At 35.2% G+C, this 22063-nt stretch overlaps 1 protein-coding gene across 1 annotated transcript in view; it reads right to left on the reverse strand.

Annotated features, from left to right (window-relative positions):
• LOC132740909 (glucosylceramide transporter ABCA12-like) overlaps window positions 1-16875 on the reverse strand; it is a 38567-nt gene extending 21692 nt beyond the window's left edge. The window contains exons 1-3 of the mRNA XM_060728968.1: window positions 16750-16875; window positions 9886-10579; window positions 9410-9529 (exon numbers count right to left, since the gene is read on the reverse strand). The gene's annotated coding sequence lies outside the window, so the exon portion shown is untranslated. The remainder of the gene's footprint in view (window positions 1-9409; window positions 9530-9885; window positions 10580-16749) is intronic.
• Between the last annotated feature and the right edge of the window lie 5188 nt (window positions 16876-22063).

A 22063-nucleotide genomic window follows, 5' to 3' on the forward strand; every position in this document is an offset into this window, starting at 1 on the left:
TAAATTCAATAAAATTGCACTTTGACCAAACCCATGATAGTTAGGCAATTGTTGTTATACATATCTAGCAAGTTTCGTACACTGCTGACAGTTCCTTTTTGCTCAAGTAACATGTTATATTGAAATGTACTTGTATTTAGACTATATTTGGGTTACAGTCTTTGCTTCTGGTCAGAAAATTGAGTATATATTAGTCAGATATTGTGAAGTGCTCGTAAAAAATAGCGTGTATGTTATGAATAAGCAAAAATATCAACGCCTAAATCTTAAATATAAATATGTTTTTTCATTGTCAGGTCTCATTTTAAGTTTTAAGCATTTGCAATGGAACATTGTTGTTGTTGTTTCATATGTATAAGTAAAACTATAGAACAATTCTCCTGATAAGTTGAACATTATTGTCGCACTTTGAAGTCTCAAATGTATCTGCAAAGTTCGTAGAATTTCGTTACAAAATTACTCCAAGGGTAGGGGAAATCAAATCACGCGTACCAAAAAATTTGAGTCGGAGGCCCCCTAATTTTTTTAGTTATTTTGCCTAGTATACATTTTAAAGGACGTTTAAAGAAAAAAAATCAAAAATTTATTTCAGGATATTTTAAATAAGCCGCTTTAAAGTCGAAAAATGCGGCTAAACTGAACATCAAATTTTACACAAAATTGACAATTTTCTGTCCATTTTTCAAACATTTTTCGGCTTAAAAAGATAAATTTTATATCAGCTTAAAGGAAAAAATAATTTCCGTCAAATGCTGTAGAATTTAAGATATTTTGTCCGTCAAGATATTATAAATGCACTTCAGTCTGATGTAATGTCAATGAAGGAACAATTTGAGGAGTTTACAAAATCACTAAATCAGGTGAAGAGAAGAACAGAGGATGTGTCATCAAAAACTGACATATTCTTTCTTCAAAATGAAATAAAAACTCTGCGAAAAGAACTAAAAGATGAAAATAATGTTGAAAGTGCATCATCACATATGCAAAAAGAAATAAATTCAGTGCAAGATAAAGCATCAAGTAAAAAAACAAATGTGAATGAGCCTGCATCTGAATACAGGCAATATCCGTACAACTCCCCGAACAAAACACAAACACTTGTAAGTAGTACAAGTAAATCTAGGAAACATAAAGTTCTCATCTTAGGGGATTCTGTGACGAAAGGCCTGGTGGGAAGAAAGATGAGCAAAAACAATATAAATGTCAACATCAAATCAAATAGGGGTGCAGCTATCTTAGACAAAGCAACTTCTGAAATGAAAACAAACCTTGCCAAAGAAGCAGATATCATCATAATACAGGCAGGCATAAACAATATCTCAAATGCTGACACCCCAACAACAATATGCGAGGATTTCAAAACCCTGGTAAATTCACTGCAATCTGCAAATCAAAAGGCAAAAATTGCCATATCCTCTATCCTGCCAAAAAAGAGAGACATGTTGTCTAGAAGAAATATCCTTCAAACAAACAGCCTTCTTAAAGAACTTTGCAAGAAAGGGGAATTTGTTTTCATCAACAGTGCTTATGCATTCATGACAGACGATAAAGTCAATCAAGGCCTCTTCTATGATGAGGTACATCTAAATAAAGAAGGCTCAGTCTTGCTAGGAAAACAGCTAAATGCAGGAATTAGAGATATCCTCGGCATCACCAACCAAGAACTTGTACACAGAAATAGATCAAGTACCAATAATGCTTCCAGAAAGCAAGGAAATTTTCACAACGACCACAGCAGGCAGAGACATTTTCGGAGAAAACCATATCGCGATGCCTGGAATCCCTGGCCCAGAACACCTTGGATGATGCCACACTGGTAAATAACACTGTACTTGATGATTCAGCTACTAGTATAACCAATACTGAACCACATGTCACTGATAGAACATTATCACATAACCTTTCTCTGACAGAAGACAATGATAAAGTAAATACAAGTCCCATTTTAGATGAAATACAATTTGACAAAAGAGGTATTAACTTTATGCACTTAAATATCCATTATCTTTATCCAAAAATAGATGAAGTAAAACACCTGGTAGACAAATATCAAGATATAGACATTCTGGGACTGCAAGAAACTTTTCTTAGTGATGTTTTTTCTGATTCAGAGATACGTTTAAAAAATTATCAACTGTTTAGATGCGATAGGATATCAAATGGTGGTGGAGTTGTGTTATATGTTAAAAAAGATAAATACAGAATCCCTAAAGAAAGCCCAACACGGCAAAATTGAAAATGTTGCAGGCTCAGTTTGATTGAGCCTGTTCATGGACGGTACTGGAAAGTGCAAGTTAAGTCTACAATACCATGTGAATTAAGATCTGACTTAGAATCGGAGGATATTGAGTCAATATGGCTTGAAATAAAACTTGACAAACAGAAACCATTTCTGATGGGTTACATCTATAGGCCACCTTCATCATTTGCATCATGGAATGATAAAATGGAAGAAATCCTTGATAAAATATTTATTGAAAACAAAGAATTAATTCTTTAAGGAGATTTCAACTATAATTTTGTTACAAATTGCTCAAATAATACAAGGTGGAATAATATTATTAACACATTTAACCTTTCTCAACTTATAACACATCCTACAAAAGTCACACCATTGACTTCAACCACTATTGACCACATTTACAGTAACCAGCCACATAATGTATCCTACACTGCAGTCCCTATACTCTATAAGCGACCATTATCCTATATTATTCACACGACGAACAATTAAAACTGTAAACAAAGGTCCAATGCATGCCACTATAAAATATAGGTACTTAAAGAACTTTAACGCAGAAAATTTCGTACATGAATTGTCAGAGCAGCCATGGTCTCTCCTTGATATGTTTAGTGATCCAGGTGATGCTTTAGATACATTTAACAAATTATTTTTACAAACTTTAGATAAGCATGCTCCATACAAGCAGAAACGAGTAAAACAGAAACCAAGCTGATTGGTTTAATGATGATATATCTGATGCAATACAAAAAAGGAACTATGCAAAAAAGAAAAATAATATTCATGACTTCAAATAATGGAAATCACAAGTAAAAACATTAACACATAAAGCAAAAACAGATTTCTTTGAACAAGTGATAAACTCAAAAACCCTAGAAAATTATGGAAAAACTTAAAAATTCAATCTGGCAAAACAGAAAATCATCAAACAAACTACATAAATGATGAGAATGGTTCACCAATAACTGACCCAAAATCAACAGCAGACACTTTTTACAACTTTTTTGCAAATATATTTAAAAAGGCTGAAAACATTAATGAATTATCAGATTCTTTGAAAACCGCTTTAAATGATTCTCTGAAATCTGACACTCTAAATCATTCTAATAAATTCAAAATACCCTTTGTTGAAATAAGTTATGTCAAACAAAAGTTGGACAGTCTTGATATTACAAAAGCAACTGGTTTAGATGGCATAAGTGCAAAATTCCTAAAAACAGCCTCAGACGTCATTTGTAAACCCCTCTGTTCTGTAATAAATCTAAGTATAGAACATGGAAAATTCCCAAAGCAGCTTAAACAATCAAAGGTAATACCCGTCTACAAAAAAGGGTCAAAATCAGACAAAAATAACTATAGACCAATATCAATATTTCCACTTATCTCTAAAATATTCGAAAAGCATGTATCAGAACATTTGAAATGCTTTCTAGAAAATAATAATTTACTTTTCACTACACAGTCCGGTTTCAGAACAAGCCACTCCTGTGAAACAGCACTTACAAATATAGTTGATAACTGGATCAATACACTAAACAATGGCAAACTTGTTGGTACACTTTTTCTGGACCTATCTAAGGCATTTGACTTAGTAAACCATAACCTACTACTTGAAAAACTACCTTTTTTATCATCTCTCTTCACAAGCTATAAATTGGATTAAATCTTATCTGTCAGAAAGGTATCAAAAAGTAAATGTTTCTGGTGTATTATCTGAACCAGCTGAAAGTTGTCTCAGGTGTACCCCAAGGCTCAGTCCTTGGGCCCCTTCTATTCATTATATTCATAAATGATCTACCATTTCATATCAAACAATCAATTACTGATATGTTTTGCAGATGACACTTCTCTGACAACTACTGGCAATACTTTACAAGAAGAAAACAGCAACCTTCAAAAAGATCTTGATAATGTTAACACATGGTGCATGCAAAATGCAATGGTTCTGATGAATGCTCAGAAATCTAAAGCTATGCATTTATCAATAAAAAGCACAAAAACAGATAATATGCAACCCCCTACTTTTGTTTCTTAATAACCAAGAAATAGAATATACAAACACTGAAAAAAACTACTTGGAATGTATGTAGACAACAATCTTAATGGAAAAACACAGGTCCAGTCAACTATAAACTAGAAAATGTGGTCCATAGGACACGGATGCCCCCACACGCCACTGTTCTGTCAAATCTTATGACTCTAGTGTCAAATATTTTTTGGACTACATGTGCCACAAGTTGAAAACTAAAAATCAACAAAGGGCCATTAATTCTGTTAAATTTGGTCGCAGCAAAAAATTCCTTCCTTTACTGCCATCTACACATTTAAGGTTGTTCATCCTGTAAGTTTAAGCAAAATCTGCCATCCGGTTTAGAAGAGGAGTTTTGCGTTCACAAAAATTTCTACATAGTATCTAGTGATAAAAAATCAACAAAGGGCCATAATTCTGTTAAATTTTGGTTGCAGCAAAAAATTCCTTCCTTTACTGCCATCTACACATTAAGGTTGTTCATCCCTGTAAGTTTAAGCAAAATCTGCCATCCGGTTTAAGAGGAGTTGCGTTCAACAAAATTTCTACATAGTATATAGTGAAAAAATCAACAAAGGGCCATAATTCTGGTTAAATTTGGTCGCAGCAAAAAAATTCCTTCCTTTACTACCATCTGCACATTAAGGTTGTTCATCCCTGTAAGTTTTTAAGCAAAATCTGCCATCCGGTTTAAGAGGAGTTGCGTTCACAAAATTTCTACATAGTATCTAGTGAAAAAATCAAACAAAGGGCCATAATTCTGTTAAATTTGGTTGCAGCAAAATTCCTTCCTTTACTGCTATCTACACATTAAAGGTTGTTCATCCCTGTAAGTTTAAGCAAAATCTGCCATCCGGTTTAAGAGGAGTTTGCGTTCACAAAGATTTCGGGACGTACAGACGGACTGACGAAAACGGACGGACTGACTGACGGACGGACGGACAAGTGCAACGCTATATGCTCCCACATTGTGGGGGCATAAAAAAAATGCAAACTCACAGCTGTATTTACTTCTTAGACTTAAACAGTATCTTAATCTTCATTCAAGAAAACTTTTTTTTAATGCATACATACTGCCTCACTTGGACTACTGTTGTATTATTTGGGGAAACTGCAATAACGAATTACTATCTGATGTCATTAAATTTCAAAAAAGGGCAGCAAGAATACTCCTTCTGACCAAAGAATCATATACAAAAAGTCAATTCGTATGTATAAATCAATTAATGAACCTGACTTTCAAACATATATGAAAAATAAATTCCAGACAGTAAATGAAAGGCACAACTTAAACCTCAGATCAGCACAAAATGCAAAGCTAATTATACCAAAACCTAAAACAGAATTCTTCAGAAAATCATTTGCATACTCTGGACCAAAAATATGGAATGACATACCAGTACATATAAAAAATTCCGATACTCTTCGGAAATTTCAATCGGCTTATATCAAATGGCAGTTTTCACCTTAAACAAGCTGTTGATTTATTCCTGTTGTATAAATTACTTTTATGTATTTTTATTATTACTATTGTTATCGTTTCTTTTACTTTTGTCCCATATTTTCCCAATAGGGGATATGATTCAATGATGCCAAATGATGATTTCCTACTCCAATTGAACTTAAATTTATGTATATATATAGATATATTTTAGTTATATTTTAAAATAACTCATGAGCCAATATGTATTAGATAATAATATCAATTAAATTATCATTTGAATTTCCATGGTGTATTTATAAGTATAAATATTGTTTTAAATAGGTACTAAATATTGTTTTAAACAGGTACTATGTTAGTTTTACCTATCTGTACATATTGCTCTTTTTCTCTGTATTGTTGTACAATCATATCATTTTTTGCTTTATCAATCATTACTTCAATTTAATTGATCTATTTTGATAATATATGTGTATATATGTTGTGTATATGTTGTGTACATGTAAACTGATTGTAATAATGTTGTGCTGAGACCCACATGGAAGATCGGGAAACTGAATGTGTAAGCCTTAAAGTCGTTACTTACTTACTTACTAATGGCATTGAAATACCTGTAACAGTTGCAAAGGATACGCAACGACGTCATGTTAAAAAACGGGCTTTGATAGTCAACTTTGAGGCCGTGTGTACAAAAATTGGCTTAAACTATTGAAATAAAATCAACGGAACCTAACCAGAAATATGGTCAACTTTTTGCATGCCAATTTTCAAGACGCTACTCAAAAGTTCGCAAAGTGTCCCTATTCTACTTTAAGCGGGAGACTCCCTCTTTCTGCAGCCATATTTTCGACAATTTTTCTTAAAATAAGCGGTATTTTTACAAATTAAAGAAATCTCCCTATTTATGATGTCTGAACTTCCTTCTTTGTTTATTGCAAATTATTAAATCTCCCTCTTTTTTAGGAAAAATCTTCCACTTGATCATCGAAAATAGTTACATAGGTTAAAAATAATTAAAAAAAAAACATCAACAAACAAGATTGCATTTGAGAAAAATGCTATGCCACCGCATGGTTCAAATTTCATAGCTGTACATCAAAGGATAAGAAAGTAGGTCACATTATCAAAATCTAGGTCAAAGTTCAATTTTACAACTAAAACTGTGCACATGGTCAAAATGTCATTGCTGTACATCAAAGGACAAGAAAGTAGGTCACTGTCTCCTTGGACAAGGCATAATTTTGACCCAAGGGTTTAATAACAATCTTGATACAGGTCCATGAAACAACATTTCAAGTCAAATATCTAAGCTATAGCTTTCTCCCATTCAGAAAACATTTGTTTTATTTTCTGTTTTTAATACGTGTACATAATGAGAATCACTGCCCCCCGGGCGGGCAGGGCCAATTTTTGACATTTGAACAACTTTGGTAGAGGATCTATAGATGATATTATATATCAAACATCAAAGCTCTATGCCTTGAACCTTCAGACAAAAATATACTTTTTTTTCACTATATGTACATGATGAAAATCAATGACCCATGGGGCGGAACAAATTTTGACCCCAGGGCTATAATTTGAACAATCTTGCTAGAGGTTCACTACACAATGTTTCATGCAAAATATCTTAACTCTATCCTTTGTAAATTTAGAGAAGATGATTTTTTAAGTTTTAACTATATACATGCATATAAGATAAACCTATGGCTCCCAGGGGCGGGGCTAATTTTGACACAAGAGGCAAAATTTGAACAACTTTGGTAGAGTACCTTTAGATGATATTATTTAACAAATATTAAAGCTCTAAGCCTTGTACCTTCAGACAATAAGACTTTTTTATTTTTTACTATATGTATATATTGAAATCAATGACCCCCAGGGCGGGGGCAATTTTGACCCCAGGGCTATAATTTGAACAATCTTGCTAGAGGTTTACAACACAATGTTTCATGCAAAATATCTAACCTCTAGCATTTGTCAATTGCTAGAAGAATTTTTTTAAGTTTTTACTATAAACATATAAGGAAAACCAATGACCCCTGGGGCGGGGCTGATTTTCACCCCAAGGCTATAATTTGAACAATCTGGGTAGAGGTCTACCAGACAATGCCTTATGCAAAATATCTAAGCTCTAGGCCTTTTGGGTCTTTACAAGAAGGTGTTTTAAGTTTTTACTATATGTACATATAGCGAAAATCAATGACCCCGGGGCGTGGCCGATTTTGACCCAAGGGCTATAATTTGAACAATCTTGGTAAGGGTCTACCAGATGATGCCTTATGCAAAATATCTCAGCTCTAGGCCTTTTGGGTTTTTACAAGGTATTTAAAGTTTTTACTATATGTACATAGTGAAAATTAATGACCCCCGGGGCGGGGCCAATTTTGACCCCAGGGCTATAATTTGAACAATCTTGTTAGAGGTCTACCAGACAATGCTTTACGCAAAATATCTAAGCTCTAGGCCTTTTGGGTCTTTACAAGAAGATATTTGAAATTTATTCTTATAATTCCTTTTGGTTGCCATGGCAACCAGATTTCTGCATGGAATGAAATTCTTTGAACAACTTTGGAAGCCCTTCATCCAAGGAACAATCCTGCCAAGTTTGGTTGAAATTGGACTAGTAGTTTTTCACAAGAAGATTTTTTAAGTTCACTATATAATCTATATAACAAACACACACACACACACAAACACACACACACACACACAAACACACACACAGGTGAATCGCTATATGCCACCACATCGCAGATTGCGGTGGCATAAAAAACAAACAAAAATTTTTTGTGTGTGAAATTTTTTAAGTATCACTGAAACAAATGGATTGATTTACTATAAATGATATTATAATTATATGATATTTACTATATCCATTTAAATAAGAGCCATGTCAACATGGCCATCCCCTGCCGAATGGATTTGTTCATTAGAAGAATGTATATGTAGTAGAGCAGAATAATTCAATTTTAAGAGGTCTTTTGGTAATGAAAACTAATGGCTGAAGTGATTACAGATTTGAAACCTATGTGAATACTGATGGCTGAAAATAACAAAGGGCAATAACTGAAAAATAATGCAGGGTAGGTTATCATTCTTGTGAGCTGCACCCCTCCTCAGTAAAATCTATCCACTTATGAAGTTTCAAGTTGATACCTCAAACACTTTTTGAGATAAGCTCCGGACAAAATAGTATGAAAAAGAACAAAGGGCAAAAACTCAAAAATTATGCAGGGAAGAGTTATCATTCTTGTGCACTGCACACCTCCTGAGTGAGATCTATGCACCTATGAAGTTTCATGTTGATATCTCAAAGGGCTTTTGAGTTATGCTCTGGACAAAAATTAATTTTGAAAAATAACAAAGGGCAATAACTCAAAAATTATACAAGGTAGAGTTATTTTTCCTTTGCACTGCACTCCTCCTTAATGAGGTCTATCCACCTATGAAGTTTCAAGTTGATATCTCAAATACTTTTTGAGATATGCTCTGGGCAAAAATGTCGCACAGAAGGACGGACGGAGACTATTTCTATATCCCACGCCGCCTTTTTGGCGGGGGATAATTAGCAAACATATTAATTAGCTGATTTTCTCATAATTCAGGGACAGAGCAATGTCAAAGCACTAGTCCATCACATGTGTATATTTTTCACAAAAACTCTTTTAACATAACACAAGGTATGGATACTTACTCTTCATAGAGGGCGTTGTGTTGTTAGCATATACCTAGACTACCACTCATTCTCTTTAATGGTCGGTTCAGGATTCTCACAGCCCCTTTAGTGGAATTTAAAACAGCAATTAACATGTTCCTGAAAAAAAATACATTAATCATTTTTGTAAAACGAGAAACTTGTACAGTGTGTGCAGAACTAACCAATGAAAATCATAAAATTTGACAATGCTAATTTTTTCCCCCTTATAACCTTGAGGCCAGATCAGTTATATATGTGTACAAAATAATTATAAAGGCTTTATTTCAATAACTTAAATTTGGTCAATATTTCGTTTTTAACAACTGCTTCAAAGTGTCTGCTTTAAACTTATATGACTGTTTCAAATAATGAAATCTGAAGTGATCTAAATAAATCAAGGGAAGATTAGAAATGTTTAGGCTCAACAAAAACTTCAGTATTTTCTCAGAATAGCTTCACATATTTAAACATACATTGTGGTTGTTTTAGCAGCACCATTGTGACTGAGTAGTGTAGTTACATTCCCTCAGTGAATGTCCAGAGACAGATCTTTGACCACCACAGTACCATCAGAGTATGTCCCCTCGGTGAATGTCCAGAGACAGATGTTTGACCACCACAGTACCATCAGAGCATGTCCCCTCAGTGAATGTCCAGAGACAGATCTTTGACCACCACAGTACCATCAGAGTATGTCCCCTCGGTGAATATCCAGAGACAGATGTTTGACCACCACAGTACCATCAGAGTATGTCCCCTCAGTGAATGTCCAGAGACAGATCTTTGACCACCACAGTACCATCAGAGTATGTCCCCTCAGTGAATGTCCAGAGACAGATGTTTGACCGCCACAGTACCATCAGAGTATGTCCCCTCAGTGAATGTCCAGAGACAGATCTTTGACCACCACAGTACCATCAGAGTATGTCCCCTCAGTGAATGTCCAGAGACAGATCTTTGACTGCCACAGTACCATCAGAGTATGCCCCCTCAGTGAATGTCCAGAGACAGATGTTTGACCGCCACAGTACCATCAGAGTATGTCCCCTCAGTGAATGTCCAGAGACAGATGTTTGACCGCCACCGTATCATCAGCTTATGTCTTGGACAAACCTCTCGCTGACAAAACGATTGGTGTTGATGACTGAACATCTTCAGCAAATATTCCTAAAAATAAATAAACAAGATTAATCAAGTAGATATAATATTACATCAGCTCAATAAATAATCTCCTTAAAGTAAGACAAAATATTATAATTTTTAATGGAAACCTATTATTTTATAGAGATAATAACAATTATAATTGTCTCAGAGTGAGATTTTATTAAAAAGTAAAAGGTTTTTCTATCATTGTTCAAACTCTAGAATTAACTTCGTTAATTTCTAATTTAAACAAGAGGGCCATGATGGCCCTGAGGTCGCTCACCTGTATAAAGGCACCCGGAGCGGGGCCAGTTTAAACCCCAGGGCTTTTATTTGAACAAACTTGGAAGACACCCATTAGAAGATGTTTCACGATGTTAAGTTTTTACTACACACATATAATGAAAAACAACGATCTTCCCCCCCTCCTTTAGTAGACACCCATAATAAGATATTTCATGCTAAACATCTAAGCTCTAGCTCATTGGTTTTTTTTTAAAGAAGATTTTTTAAGTTTTTACTATACACATATAGTTAAAACCAATGACACCCCTGGGGCGGGGCCAATTTTGACCCCAGGGCTTTTATTTGAACAAACTTTGTAGACAATTACCAGAAAATGTTTCATGCTTAATATCTAAACTCTAGCTATTTAGGTTTTTTCAAAGAAGATTTTTAAGTTTTTTGTATAAAAATATAACGAAAATCAATAACACCCGGGGCTGGGCCAATTTTGACTCCAGGGCTTTTATTTGAACAAACTTTTAGACACTAACTAGAAGATGTTTCATGCTTAATATCTAAACTCAAGCTATTTGGGTTTTTTCAAAGAAGATTTTTTAAGTTTTTGCTTTATACATATAAGGAAAATCAATGACCCCCGGGGCGGGGCCAATTTTCACCCCAGCGCTTTTATTTGAACAAACTTGATAGACACTCATTAGAAGATGTTTCATGCTAAATATCTTAGCTCTAGCTCTTTGAGTTCTTTAAAAGAAGATATTTTAAGTTTTAACTATATGCATAAAGGGAAAATCAAAGACCCCCTGGGGCTGGGCCAATTTTGACCCCAGGGCTTTTATTTGAACAAGCTTGGTAGACATCCATTAGAACATGTTTCATGCTAAAGATCTTAGCTCAAGCTCTTTGAGTTCTTTAAAAGAAGATTTTTTAAGGTTTTACTATATGCATATAGGGGAAATCAATGACCCCCTGGGGCAGGGCCAATTTTGACCCCAGGGCTATTATTTGAACAAACTTGGTAGACATTCATTAGAAGATGTTTCATGCTAAATATCTTAGCTCTAGCTCTTTGGGTTCTTTAAAAGAAGATTTTTTAAGTTTTAACTATATGCATAAAGGGAAAATCAAAGACCCCCTGGGGCGGGGCCAATTTTGACTCCAGGGCTTTTATTTGAACAAACTTTGTAGATACTCATTAGAAGATGTTTCATGCCAAATATCTAAGCTCTAGCTCTTAGGACTTTTTAAAAGAAGATATTTAAAGTTTTTTCTTTCGGTTGCAATGGCAACCAGAGTTCTGCATGGAATGGAATTCTTTGAACAACTTTGTTAAGGCTTCACACAAGAAACATCCCTGTGAAGTTTCATTATGATCTGCCTTATGGTTTCAGAGGAGATGTCATTTTAAAAGTGTGAACAGACAACGGACGACGGACAAAGAGTGATCCTAATAGCTCATCCTGAGCATATGCTCAGGTGAGCTAATTACAGAATTCAAGATTGCTTAAAGTCTACTGTAAATGTATTATAACAAATGATAATTGGTGACAAAAGTCTGTGAACCTGACATTTTTTGTCTGAAATGACTGTGTCTGTGAACTTAAGCCTAATGGCCTGTTCAAGAACAGTTAGAGAAGCAGCCAAATTCTATGGAAACCATGTCCATGTGGAAAAGAATTATAATACAAGAAGCGCCGCAATGCGACGAAAACCAGGTTTTCAACGACCAAGTTTTGATGTGACAGCAATCAATAGGTCAAAGTGCACTGAAGTAATTGAGAAGAAGCTGAAAATTCTATTGCAAGCAAATGACCTTGACCTTGCTCCCAGATATATAAGTGGCAATCCAAAGCTGCCACTCAGCAAGTTTGGTGTCAAAAGGTCAAAGCAAACTCAAGTTATAGCATGAAAACTAAATACATTAACCTTGATCACAGACACCTGGGTAGCAATCCCAAGCAGCCTCTTGATGTAAGCTATCCGTACACTAAGTTTGGTGTTGATAGGCCAAAGCAAACTCAAGTTATTGAGCGGAAACTGAATTTCTATTTTTAGTAACAGTGACCTTGACCTTAATCACAGACACCTGGGTAGCAATCCCAAAATGCCTCTTGATATAAGCTATCCATACACCAAGTTTGGTGTCAATAGGCCAAAGCAAACTCAAGTTATTGAGCGGAAACCAAAAGTTGACGCCCTCCCGCCTGCCGACTTCGGCATTACAATAACCCGGTTTTCGTTGAAAACCTGGTTAAAAAATCCACATGCAAAGTCCAAGGTGCATAGATTCACAGTGATGTTGATCATTATTCCTGTAATTTAGTGATGTTGATCATTATTCCTGTAAAGTTGGTTGATTTTAAATCAAGCACTCAAGGAACAAATAACACAACATAATGAAACGGTTTTTACTAAGTCAAGGACAATAACTCTACAAATACTGTGACAAATCCACAAGCGAAACCCAAGGTGCACAACTACATATGCTGAGCAACATTTCCTCCCGTAAGGTTTCATGACTCTATATGTCAAATCCTTCTTGACTTACAGCAACACAAGTTGAAAATTGCAAAAAAAACTCTCAAGGGCAATTACTCTAGAATACTAAATAAATCAACATGAAAATACCCAGGTGCACAACTACACATACTGATCAACATTCCTGTAAAGTTTCATGACTCTATGTCAAATCCTTTTTGAGTTACATGGGACACATTAGTTGAAAATTGAAAAAAATTACTAAGTCAAGGGCAATAACTCTAAAAATACTATATAAATCCACACAAAAATACCCAGGTGCACAACTACACATGCTGATCAACATTCCAGTAAAGTTTCACACACTTCTAGGTCAAACCCTTTTTGAGTTACGTGCCACACAAGTTGAAAATTGCAAATTTTTACTAAGTCAAGGGCAATAACTCTAAAAATACTGAATAAATCCACACGGAAATACCCAGGTGCACAACTGCACATGCCGATCAACATTCCTCTTAAGTTTCATGACTCTAGGTCAAATACTTTTTGAGTTACGTGTGGCACAAAAGAGAACGGATGGACAGAAGAACGGACGGACGGACAAGGGTAAATCTAAATGCCTAAACCTAAAGTTGGGGCACAAAAATCACAATACCTCTCCTTTTAAAAAAAAAAAAAAAAGTTAAGCTAAAAAGGGGGGGGGGGAGATAAATAAGCTTAAATAAATGACACAGATAAGCTGTTCATTGGTCATCATTTATGACCACAAATATATATATGAAGTTTCAAGTTTGTATCTTTAATAGTTTCAGAGATATGCAAAACTTGCATGTTAAACTTAATCAAGAAAAAGGAGATTTTTTTAGTACAAAAGGGAGCATAATTCAGTCAAAATACATGGCAGAGTAATGAATTTTGAGATATGACCTTCAATTATGACCCTTACTACATGTTTAAAGTTTCAAGTAAATATCTTTTATAGTTCTTAAGACCTTTAACCAAATTTTCTAAGTTTCAAAGGGGCATAATTCTGCAAATATTGCAGACAGAGTTATGCAACTTTGCAAACTGATGTACATTGTTACTATAAAAAAGTATTGTAAATTTTTCAATTGAATATTTTAAGCAATAATTGAGATATTTGACTTTACAAAGAACTGAAGCCAAAATTTCTAAGTTAACAAGAGCGATCAGTGATCACATGTGTCGCCTCATGATGGCCAATTTCATATTGGGACAAGTTTTGTGACAGACAGACAGACAGACGGACAGTGCACAACTAGACTTGGTACTGATCATTCCTGTAAAGTTTTGATAAAATTGCACCAGTAGTTTATGAGGAGTAGTCCGACAAGCTTTGGTGTATCTGGCAACACACAGAGAAAAACACCTTTTTATCAAAGGGCCATAACTCGGCCAAAAATCATTCAACCAGAAAACCCGTGCAATATGCGTAGGACTTGAGCGACAGATCAATTCTGTAAAGTTTCATTGAAATTGCATTAGTGGTATAAGAGAAGTAGTCCAGACCTTGGTACTGATCATTATTATTGGGCGGACAAGCTTTTTGAAGTCAAGGCCCCTGTGACCTTGACCTTTAACCTGGTGACCTCAAAATCAATAGGGGTCATCTACTAATTATGACTAACCTCCATGCCAAATATGAAGACTGTAGGTCAAAGGAATCTTAAGTTATTGGGCGGACAAGCTTTTTGAAGTCAAGGCCCGTGACCTTGACCTTTGACCTAGTGACCTCAAAATCAATAGGGGTCATCTACTAATCATGACTAACCTCCATGCCAAATATGAAGACTAAGGGTCAAAGGAATCTTAAGTTATTTGGCGGACAAGCTTTTTGAAGTCAAGGCCCCTGTGACCTTGACCTTTAACCTGGTGACCTCAAAATCAATAGGGGTCATCTACTAATCATGACTAACCTCCATGCCAAATATGAAGACTGTAGGTCAAAGGAATCTTGAGTTATTGGGCGGACAAGCGTTTTGAAGTCAAGGCCCGTGACCTTGACCTTTGACCTAGTGACCTCAAAATCAATAGGGGTCATCTACTAATCATGACTAACCTCCATGCCAAATATGAAGACTAAGGGTCAAAGGAATCTTAAGTTATTGGGCGGACAAGAAAAAACCGACAAACAGCCGGACGGACAGCTGGACGGACGGACGAGCTGATTCCAGTATACCCCCCTTACAACTTTGTTGTGCGGGTGTATAAAAACAGAATGATGATTCCGCAGAAATAAGATACACAGAAATTTAAACCCCTAATTTTAACAAAAAATCGCACAATATTAAGCCCGCAGAAATAAGTACTTATACGGTATGTCCAAGACAAAGTTCAAAGTGTATCTAGAAATGTGTCCATAGGACACGTGTTTGTGCCCCTACACTCCACAGATTTGTCAATCTTATGTCAAAGGGAAAGTAAAGGGCAAATACTACAAATACTGAATAAAACCACAAGAAAACCCCAAGGTGCATAAGTACAAAAGTCATGCTGACCAACATTCATAAACTTTTTGAGTTATGTGCAACACAAGTTAAATATTGTAATTTTTTACTGTCAATGGCAATAACTCTAAAATACTAAAAATATCCGGACGAAAATCCCAGGTGCACAACTACACACGCTGAGCAACATTCCTGTAAAGTTTCATGACTCTAGGTCAAATACTTTTTGTCACATGCAACACAAGTTGAAAATTGTAAATTTTTACTAAGTCAATAACTCTAAAATACTAAAAATATCCACACAAAAATCCCAGGTGCACAACTACACATGCTGATCAACATTCCTGTAAAGTTTCATGACTCTACCAAATCCTTTTTGAGTTACATGCGACAAGTTGAAAATTGCAAAATTTTACTAAGTCAAGGGCAATAACTCTAAAAATACAATATAAATCCACACGAAAATACACAGGTGTACAACAACAAACCCTGATCAACATTCCTGTATAGTTTCTAGACTCTAGGTCAAATACTTTACATGCGACACAAAAGAGAACGGACAGACAGAAGAACGGACGGAGATGCGTAAATCTAAATGCCCCCCCCCCCCTAAAGTGGGAGCACAAAATGCAAATCAGAGTTATGGGACTTGTGCCAATCATGTAAGATAATCACAGAGGACAAGTGTGTGGAGTTTCAATCCATTCCCTTCAGTAGTTATGGAGATACCAGCTTACACACAAAAACCTAACCACAGGGACGCCAAAGCCAACAAATGGGGTGACTGCATTAGCTCGATTATTCTGCGAATAGTCTAGCTAAATGGTTCAGTAAAAAGTGAGGTGGACAAAAAACTGAAATGGGGTCAAGTCAGGTAGTACTCCTAAAATATATTTAGTCTAACTAAAAATTGGTGATAGTAAAAATATTTTAATTTTATTGTGGTGTTACAATTTACTGAGATGTCATTATATAAATGGAGATATTTTAAAGTTTTCAATTTACCCGATATTATCACTTCTATAAGCTATGCACAGTTTGACCTCTCTGTTACTTATTAATTCAATAGGATGGCATTTCCTGAAACTAAATTGACAATTATGTAATGTATCACATCACAGTGTTAGCTATAATAAAGATTAAACATACTGGTCCAAATGACAATTTTTTTGTATAATAGACTTTAATTACATGAAAATCTATATAATATGAAATTGTGTAAAAATTAACTACAGCTATCACTTCAGGTGATTATAACCCCCATTAGCAACTTTGACTTTTTGTAAGATAAGTGGTCTGAAGAAAAATTTGAACTTATAACTTACAAAGTTTTGTACCAAATTTCTTTTCTATAAATTGCAATCCATCCGTCTAAAAGCAATACCATCTGTGGTCTTTACATTATATAGCTTGCAACATACCATGTTTGATTACAATATCATTCAAAGAAACCATTTTTTTATTTCTAGTATCAGTGACCTTGACCCCAGGGGGTCCAAAAGCAATACCAGAAGTTTCCATATAAGGTTGCTAAATACCATGTTTGATTACAACAAGATTTGTTACAGAGTTACTAACGTCCCCGCCTCGGGGAATTTTTATACGAAGCATAAAATTGTGCTATTTCAAAAGATTCAGGTATTAATCTCAGGACTTTCAGTCCAAACTTATGATCAATGCTAGATCTGCAAATGCAACAATAAATTTATTAAAGAAATAAAATGAAACACGGAAATTAAAAATTTATCATGTAAAGCTTTGACCTCAAAGTGTGACCTTGACCTTGGAGGTAGGGGTGCAGGTGTTATGCATGACATATCTTCTTATTATTGTAACAATTTGTGCCAAGTATTTTCAAAATCCCTTGAACTATGAAGAAGTTATAGATCGGACACAAAATATACTCTATAACAGATTATGTAAATCTTTGACCTCTAAGTGTGACCTTTACCTTGGAGGTAGGGACACAGGTGTTACGCATGACATATCATCTTATCATTGTGACTATTTGTGCCAAGTATTTTCAAAATCCCTTGATCTATGAAGAAGTTATGGACAGGACACAAAATATACCATATAACAGACTGTTAACTTTTGACCTTGACCTTGAAGGTAGGGGTGCAGGTGTTGTACTTGACATATAGTCTCCTTATTGTGACTATTTGTGCCTAGTCATTTTAAAATCCCAAAGAAGTTCTTGATTGGACACAAAATATACCCTAAAACAGACTATGTTAATTTTTGACCTCTAAGTGTGACCTTGAATTTGAAGGTAGGGATGCAGGTGTTATGCATGATACATTGTCTTACTATAGTGACTATTTGTGGCAAGTATTTACAAAATTTTTCGATCTATGAAAACCTTGACCTTAGAGGTAGGTGACCTATTGTTGCGCATGACACATCATCTCATTATTGTGAACAATTGTGGCAAGTATTTACAAAATCCCTTCAAAGATAAGAAAGTTATGAACTGGACACAACATATACCCTCAAATAGACAATGTTGACCTTGAATGAGCAAGTGCGACCTTGACCATGGAGGTAGGGGTCTGGTTGTTACCTGTACGAACCCAGAGGTACTTGTGTGACTTGGAGAACAATGGATTACAGTACAGTGGGGAGATAATTCATGCAATATTGGTGCTAGAGTTATGAACCTTGTCACATAAGATGGGGATGATGATAAGGTACATATATTTGAAGTATGAGGTTGATCCCTTAAGAAATAAAGAAGTAACAGTAAAAAATTGTATTTTTTAAGGTAAATTCTAAGTTCAAGGAGAGAAAAATCTGAAAATAATGGTGCTAGAGTTAAGAACCTTATCACACAAGATGTGGTTGATGATAAGGCACATATATTTGAAGTTTGAAGTTGATACATTAAGAAATGACAAAGTTATAGTGAAAAATATTTTACTGCACCAAAACTTTAATCTGAAATCTGGACAAGGACGAGTTGGACAGCTCTCCAAATACTTCGTATAGTCGAGCCAAAAAGATCAAAGGAAAAGTCACATACGAGGGTTGTCCCAATATTCTGTGACAATATTGTTAAAAAGCTAAATAAAATAGTTATGAATTTAATATTTTAATGTCATAAAACCATATTATGGAATTATTTTCACAAATTTACATAGAAAAATATCAACAAACAACAAAAATATGCCATAAATACCATGGCAACTATTTGATTCGGGGCGCACGTCAAACGTCAAAGATGTCAAAGACGGCGTAAAATCTTTATTAAGCGCCTTTCTCAAAAACTGTCCACAGCATTCAACGCATAAACGGTGCAGTTTTATTCATTAATCATGAATTACAGACTTAAACTATGTTGTTGTTTGTCTCTATTGAATGTTTTGATGACATACATTAATTTCTTGCAATAAGCGAGCTTCCGGTCTCGTTGCACCTGCTTAAGCTGTAGGAAATAGGCGACGGAGATCCGCATTCTCATTCATCTCTTCCTTATTTTCGCTTTCTGTAGTGCAGTACTCTGGTTCCGTTCAGATCTTTTGTAAACAAATGATCGGGTCATGTTTTTAACTGTTCTAACTGGTACATTACTTGAATAATCTTAACAGGTGTCATCTCAAAATACTCACGAAACACCTTATAACTGTTTGCTGCGCCGCAAATTCTTCGGACGTCGCCATTTTAACTTTCCTATGAGATATTTTCATTTTGCCCTATCTCGTTCGTTTCTTAAGTTATTTAACTGAAATTTTCTATGATGATGTCAGCATAGCAGCAGAGAAAGCCAACGATATATTGTGCAGAAATATTATCAGATATGTGAAATTTACGCAATTTATTAAAGCCTATTCATAACAAAATGCAAATTTTTTGACGTGCGCCGGGAACTCGAACCAATTTCGTAAACATTGGCAATTTTTAAGTAACTAAAGTAGATATTTTGTAAATGATTTGCTGTAATGTCAAATAATTAACTTATAGGTTATATTTGTGAATTATTATCTATTGGCGTTAAAAATGAACCATCTGTAAAATTTGTCACATACTTTTGGGACAACCTTCGTAAGTACCATTTTGTGAGTACGTACGGATGTACCAACTTTTGATATTTATGAGGCAAATCAGCTCATAAACACCACATGGACCAACGTCCATAAGCAAAATTAGCTCATAAAAACAAAAAAAATAGCTCTTAATTTGAATTTTATGAGTTTTTGTTCTTTATTTAACTACGGAATGAAACTCATAAATATCAAATGTTTGCTCGGACAGACCGACAGATGGATGGACGGACAGAGCCTATTTCTATATCCCCCTTTTTTCTTCGAAAAGGCGGGAGACAACTAGATAAGCATCCTGACAAAGTTTTATGATGATTGAGGCAAAAATGTTACCGCTAGAGAGTTATCGAACAAGTGTGGACGGATGACGGACGACAAACGACGGACAACAGACGGCTGACATTCAACGATCCTAAAAGCTCACCCTAAGCTAAACAGGAAGTGGATAAGTGACAGATCCAAAATCGATTCCCACAGTATGGGACCATGTGGCAATGCTGTATGCTAAATATCAAGAGGCTGTGATTAAGTAGTTGCTGAGAAAACTGTTACGAAAATTTTACCTGCCTGCCTGCCACCCAACATTTTATATACTATAACCCGGGTTTGCATTATGTGCAACCCGGCCAAAAATTAACAAAGGGCTATAACTCAAAAATGGGTCAAAGACAGAAAAGGCCGGGTTGCATTTGTACAACAAATATCATGAGGCTGTGATTTAACTAAAAAAAATTACCATTGACCCATTAATGTCGAAAATTTAATTAAGTGGGTAACTAGGAAGTGGATGAGCTACACACCTAAATTTAATTAAGTGGGTAAATAGGAAGTGGATGAGCTACACACCTAAATTGGAATCCCACTGTATGGGACCATGTGTCAATGCTGTATGCCAAATATCAAGAGGCTGTGATAAGTAGTTGCTGAGAAAACTGTTACGAAAATTTCCTACCATTAATGTCGAAAAATTTAACTAATATAACTAAGTGGATAAACAGGAAGTGGATAAGCGACAGACCTGAAATCAAATCCCAAGGTATGGGTCCATGTGTCAATAATGTATGCCAAATATAAAGAGGCTGTGATAAGTAGTTGCTGAGAAAACTGCTACGAAAATTTCCTACCTAATGTAAAAAAATTTAACTAATTTAACTAAGTGGATAAACAGGAAGTGGATGAGCGACAGACCTGAAATCTAATGCCCGCCACCCGGCATTCACCATACTATAACCCGGATTTGCACCAGTGCAACCCGGCCAAAAATCATGAAGTGCAAAGTACACGTTCTTGTGTACTGCACTTCTTCTCAATGAGATCCATCATCCTATGAAGTTTCAAGTCAATAATTATGCTTGTAAAGTGTAGAAAATTGGCCTGGTAGGGCAATTACTATAAAAATAATAAGTGCAGAGTAATGATTTGTCTGCACTGCACTTAATAAAGTCATTAAAAGAAGCATGCATACCAAGTTTGGAGTCAATCCAACCTATAGTTGAGTTATGCTCCGGACAAGTCTAAAGGGATGCCTTATCAATGCCGCAACAACAAAAGTAAACCCTATATGTAGACTTTTTCAAGGCAACACAATTAGGACAAGCATTATAAGTCTCCAGCCTGCCATCTTTCCATATTTTAAGTTTCATAGAATACTTTAAATTTTTCTTGTGTTATCATGGGATCCAGTTTTGTGGACGGACAGACAGACAGATGGACAAAGAGTAAACCTTACCCCCTCCAGTAAAACTGGTAGGGGACTCACAAGTTTGCTTCTTTAAAAGAAGAATGCATGGTCTTTCTGCAGCTGTGGATGATTTGTTTAATTCAAAAATATTTGGAAATATTCTTGCATAAAAGGCACAATGAATGTTTATTAATTACAATTATTAAACAAAATAGAATTTGAGTATCATAATGAAAGTTTGTTTCACACTTCATTTTTTAATGTTCTGAAAGATCATATGCAGGAGAAATGGACAAAAAAAAATTCTTGGCGCATCAGGGATATTTTTTCTACAAAGTGAACAATTTATTAAATAGTAGTAAAATTCAATTATCAAATTTTCGATTATTGTTTTGGAAGGTATATGGAAACATTTCCTCTGCAATTTTCGAAAATGGGCAAAAAGTATGTAAACCAAACAATTTAAAGTTCAAGATTTACATAAACAAGAGGGCCATGATGGCCCTGGATCGCTCACCTGACACAACGCCATCCAAGCAATGTCTTAGACAAGCATCATGGCCAAGTTTGATGACAACTGAGTCAAACATGTGACCTC

This window comes from Ruditapes philippinarum, unplaced genomic scaffold (genome assembly GCF_026571515.1).
Source record: "Ruditapes philippinarum isolate M1 unplaced genomic scaffold, ASM2657151v2 ctg1221_1_1_1_1, whole genome shotgun sequence".
Classification (NCBI taxonomy): Eukaryota; Metazoa; Mollusca; class Bivalvia; order Venerida; family Veneridae; genus Ruditapes; species Ruditapes philippinarum.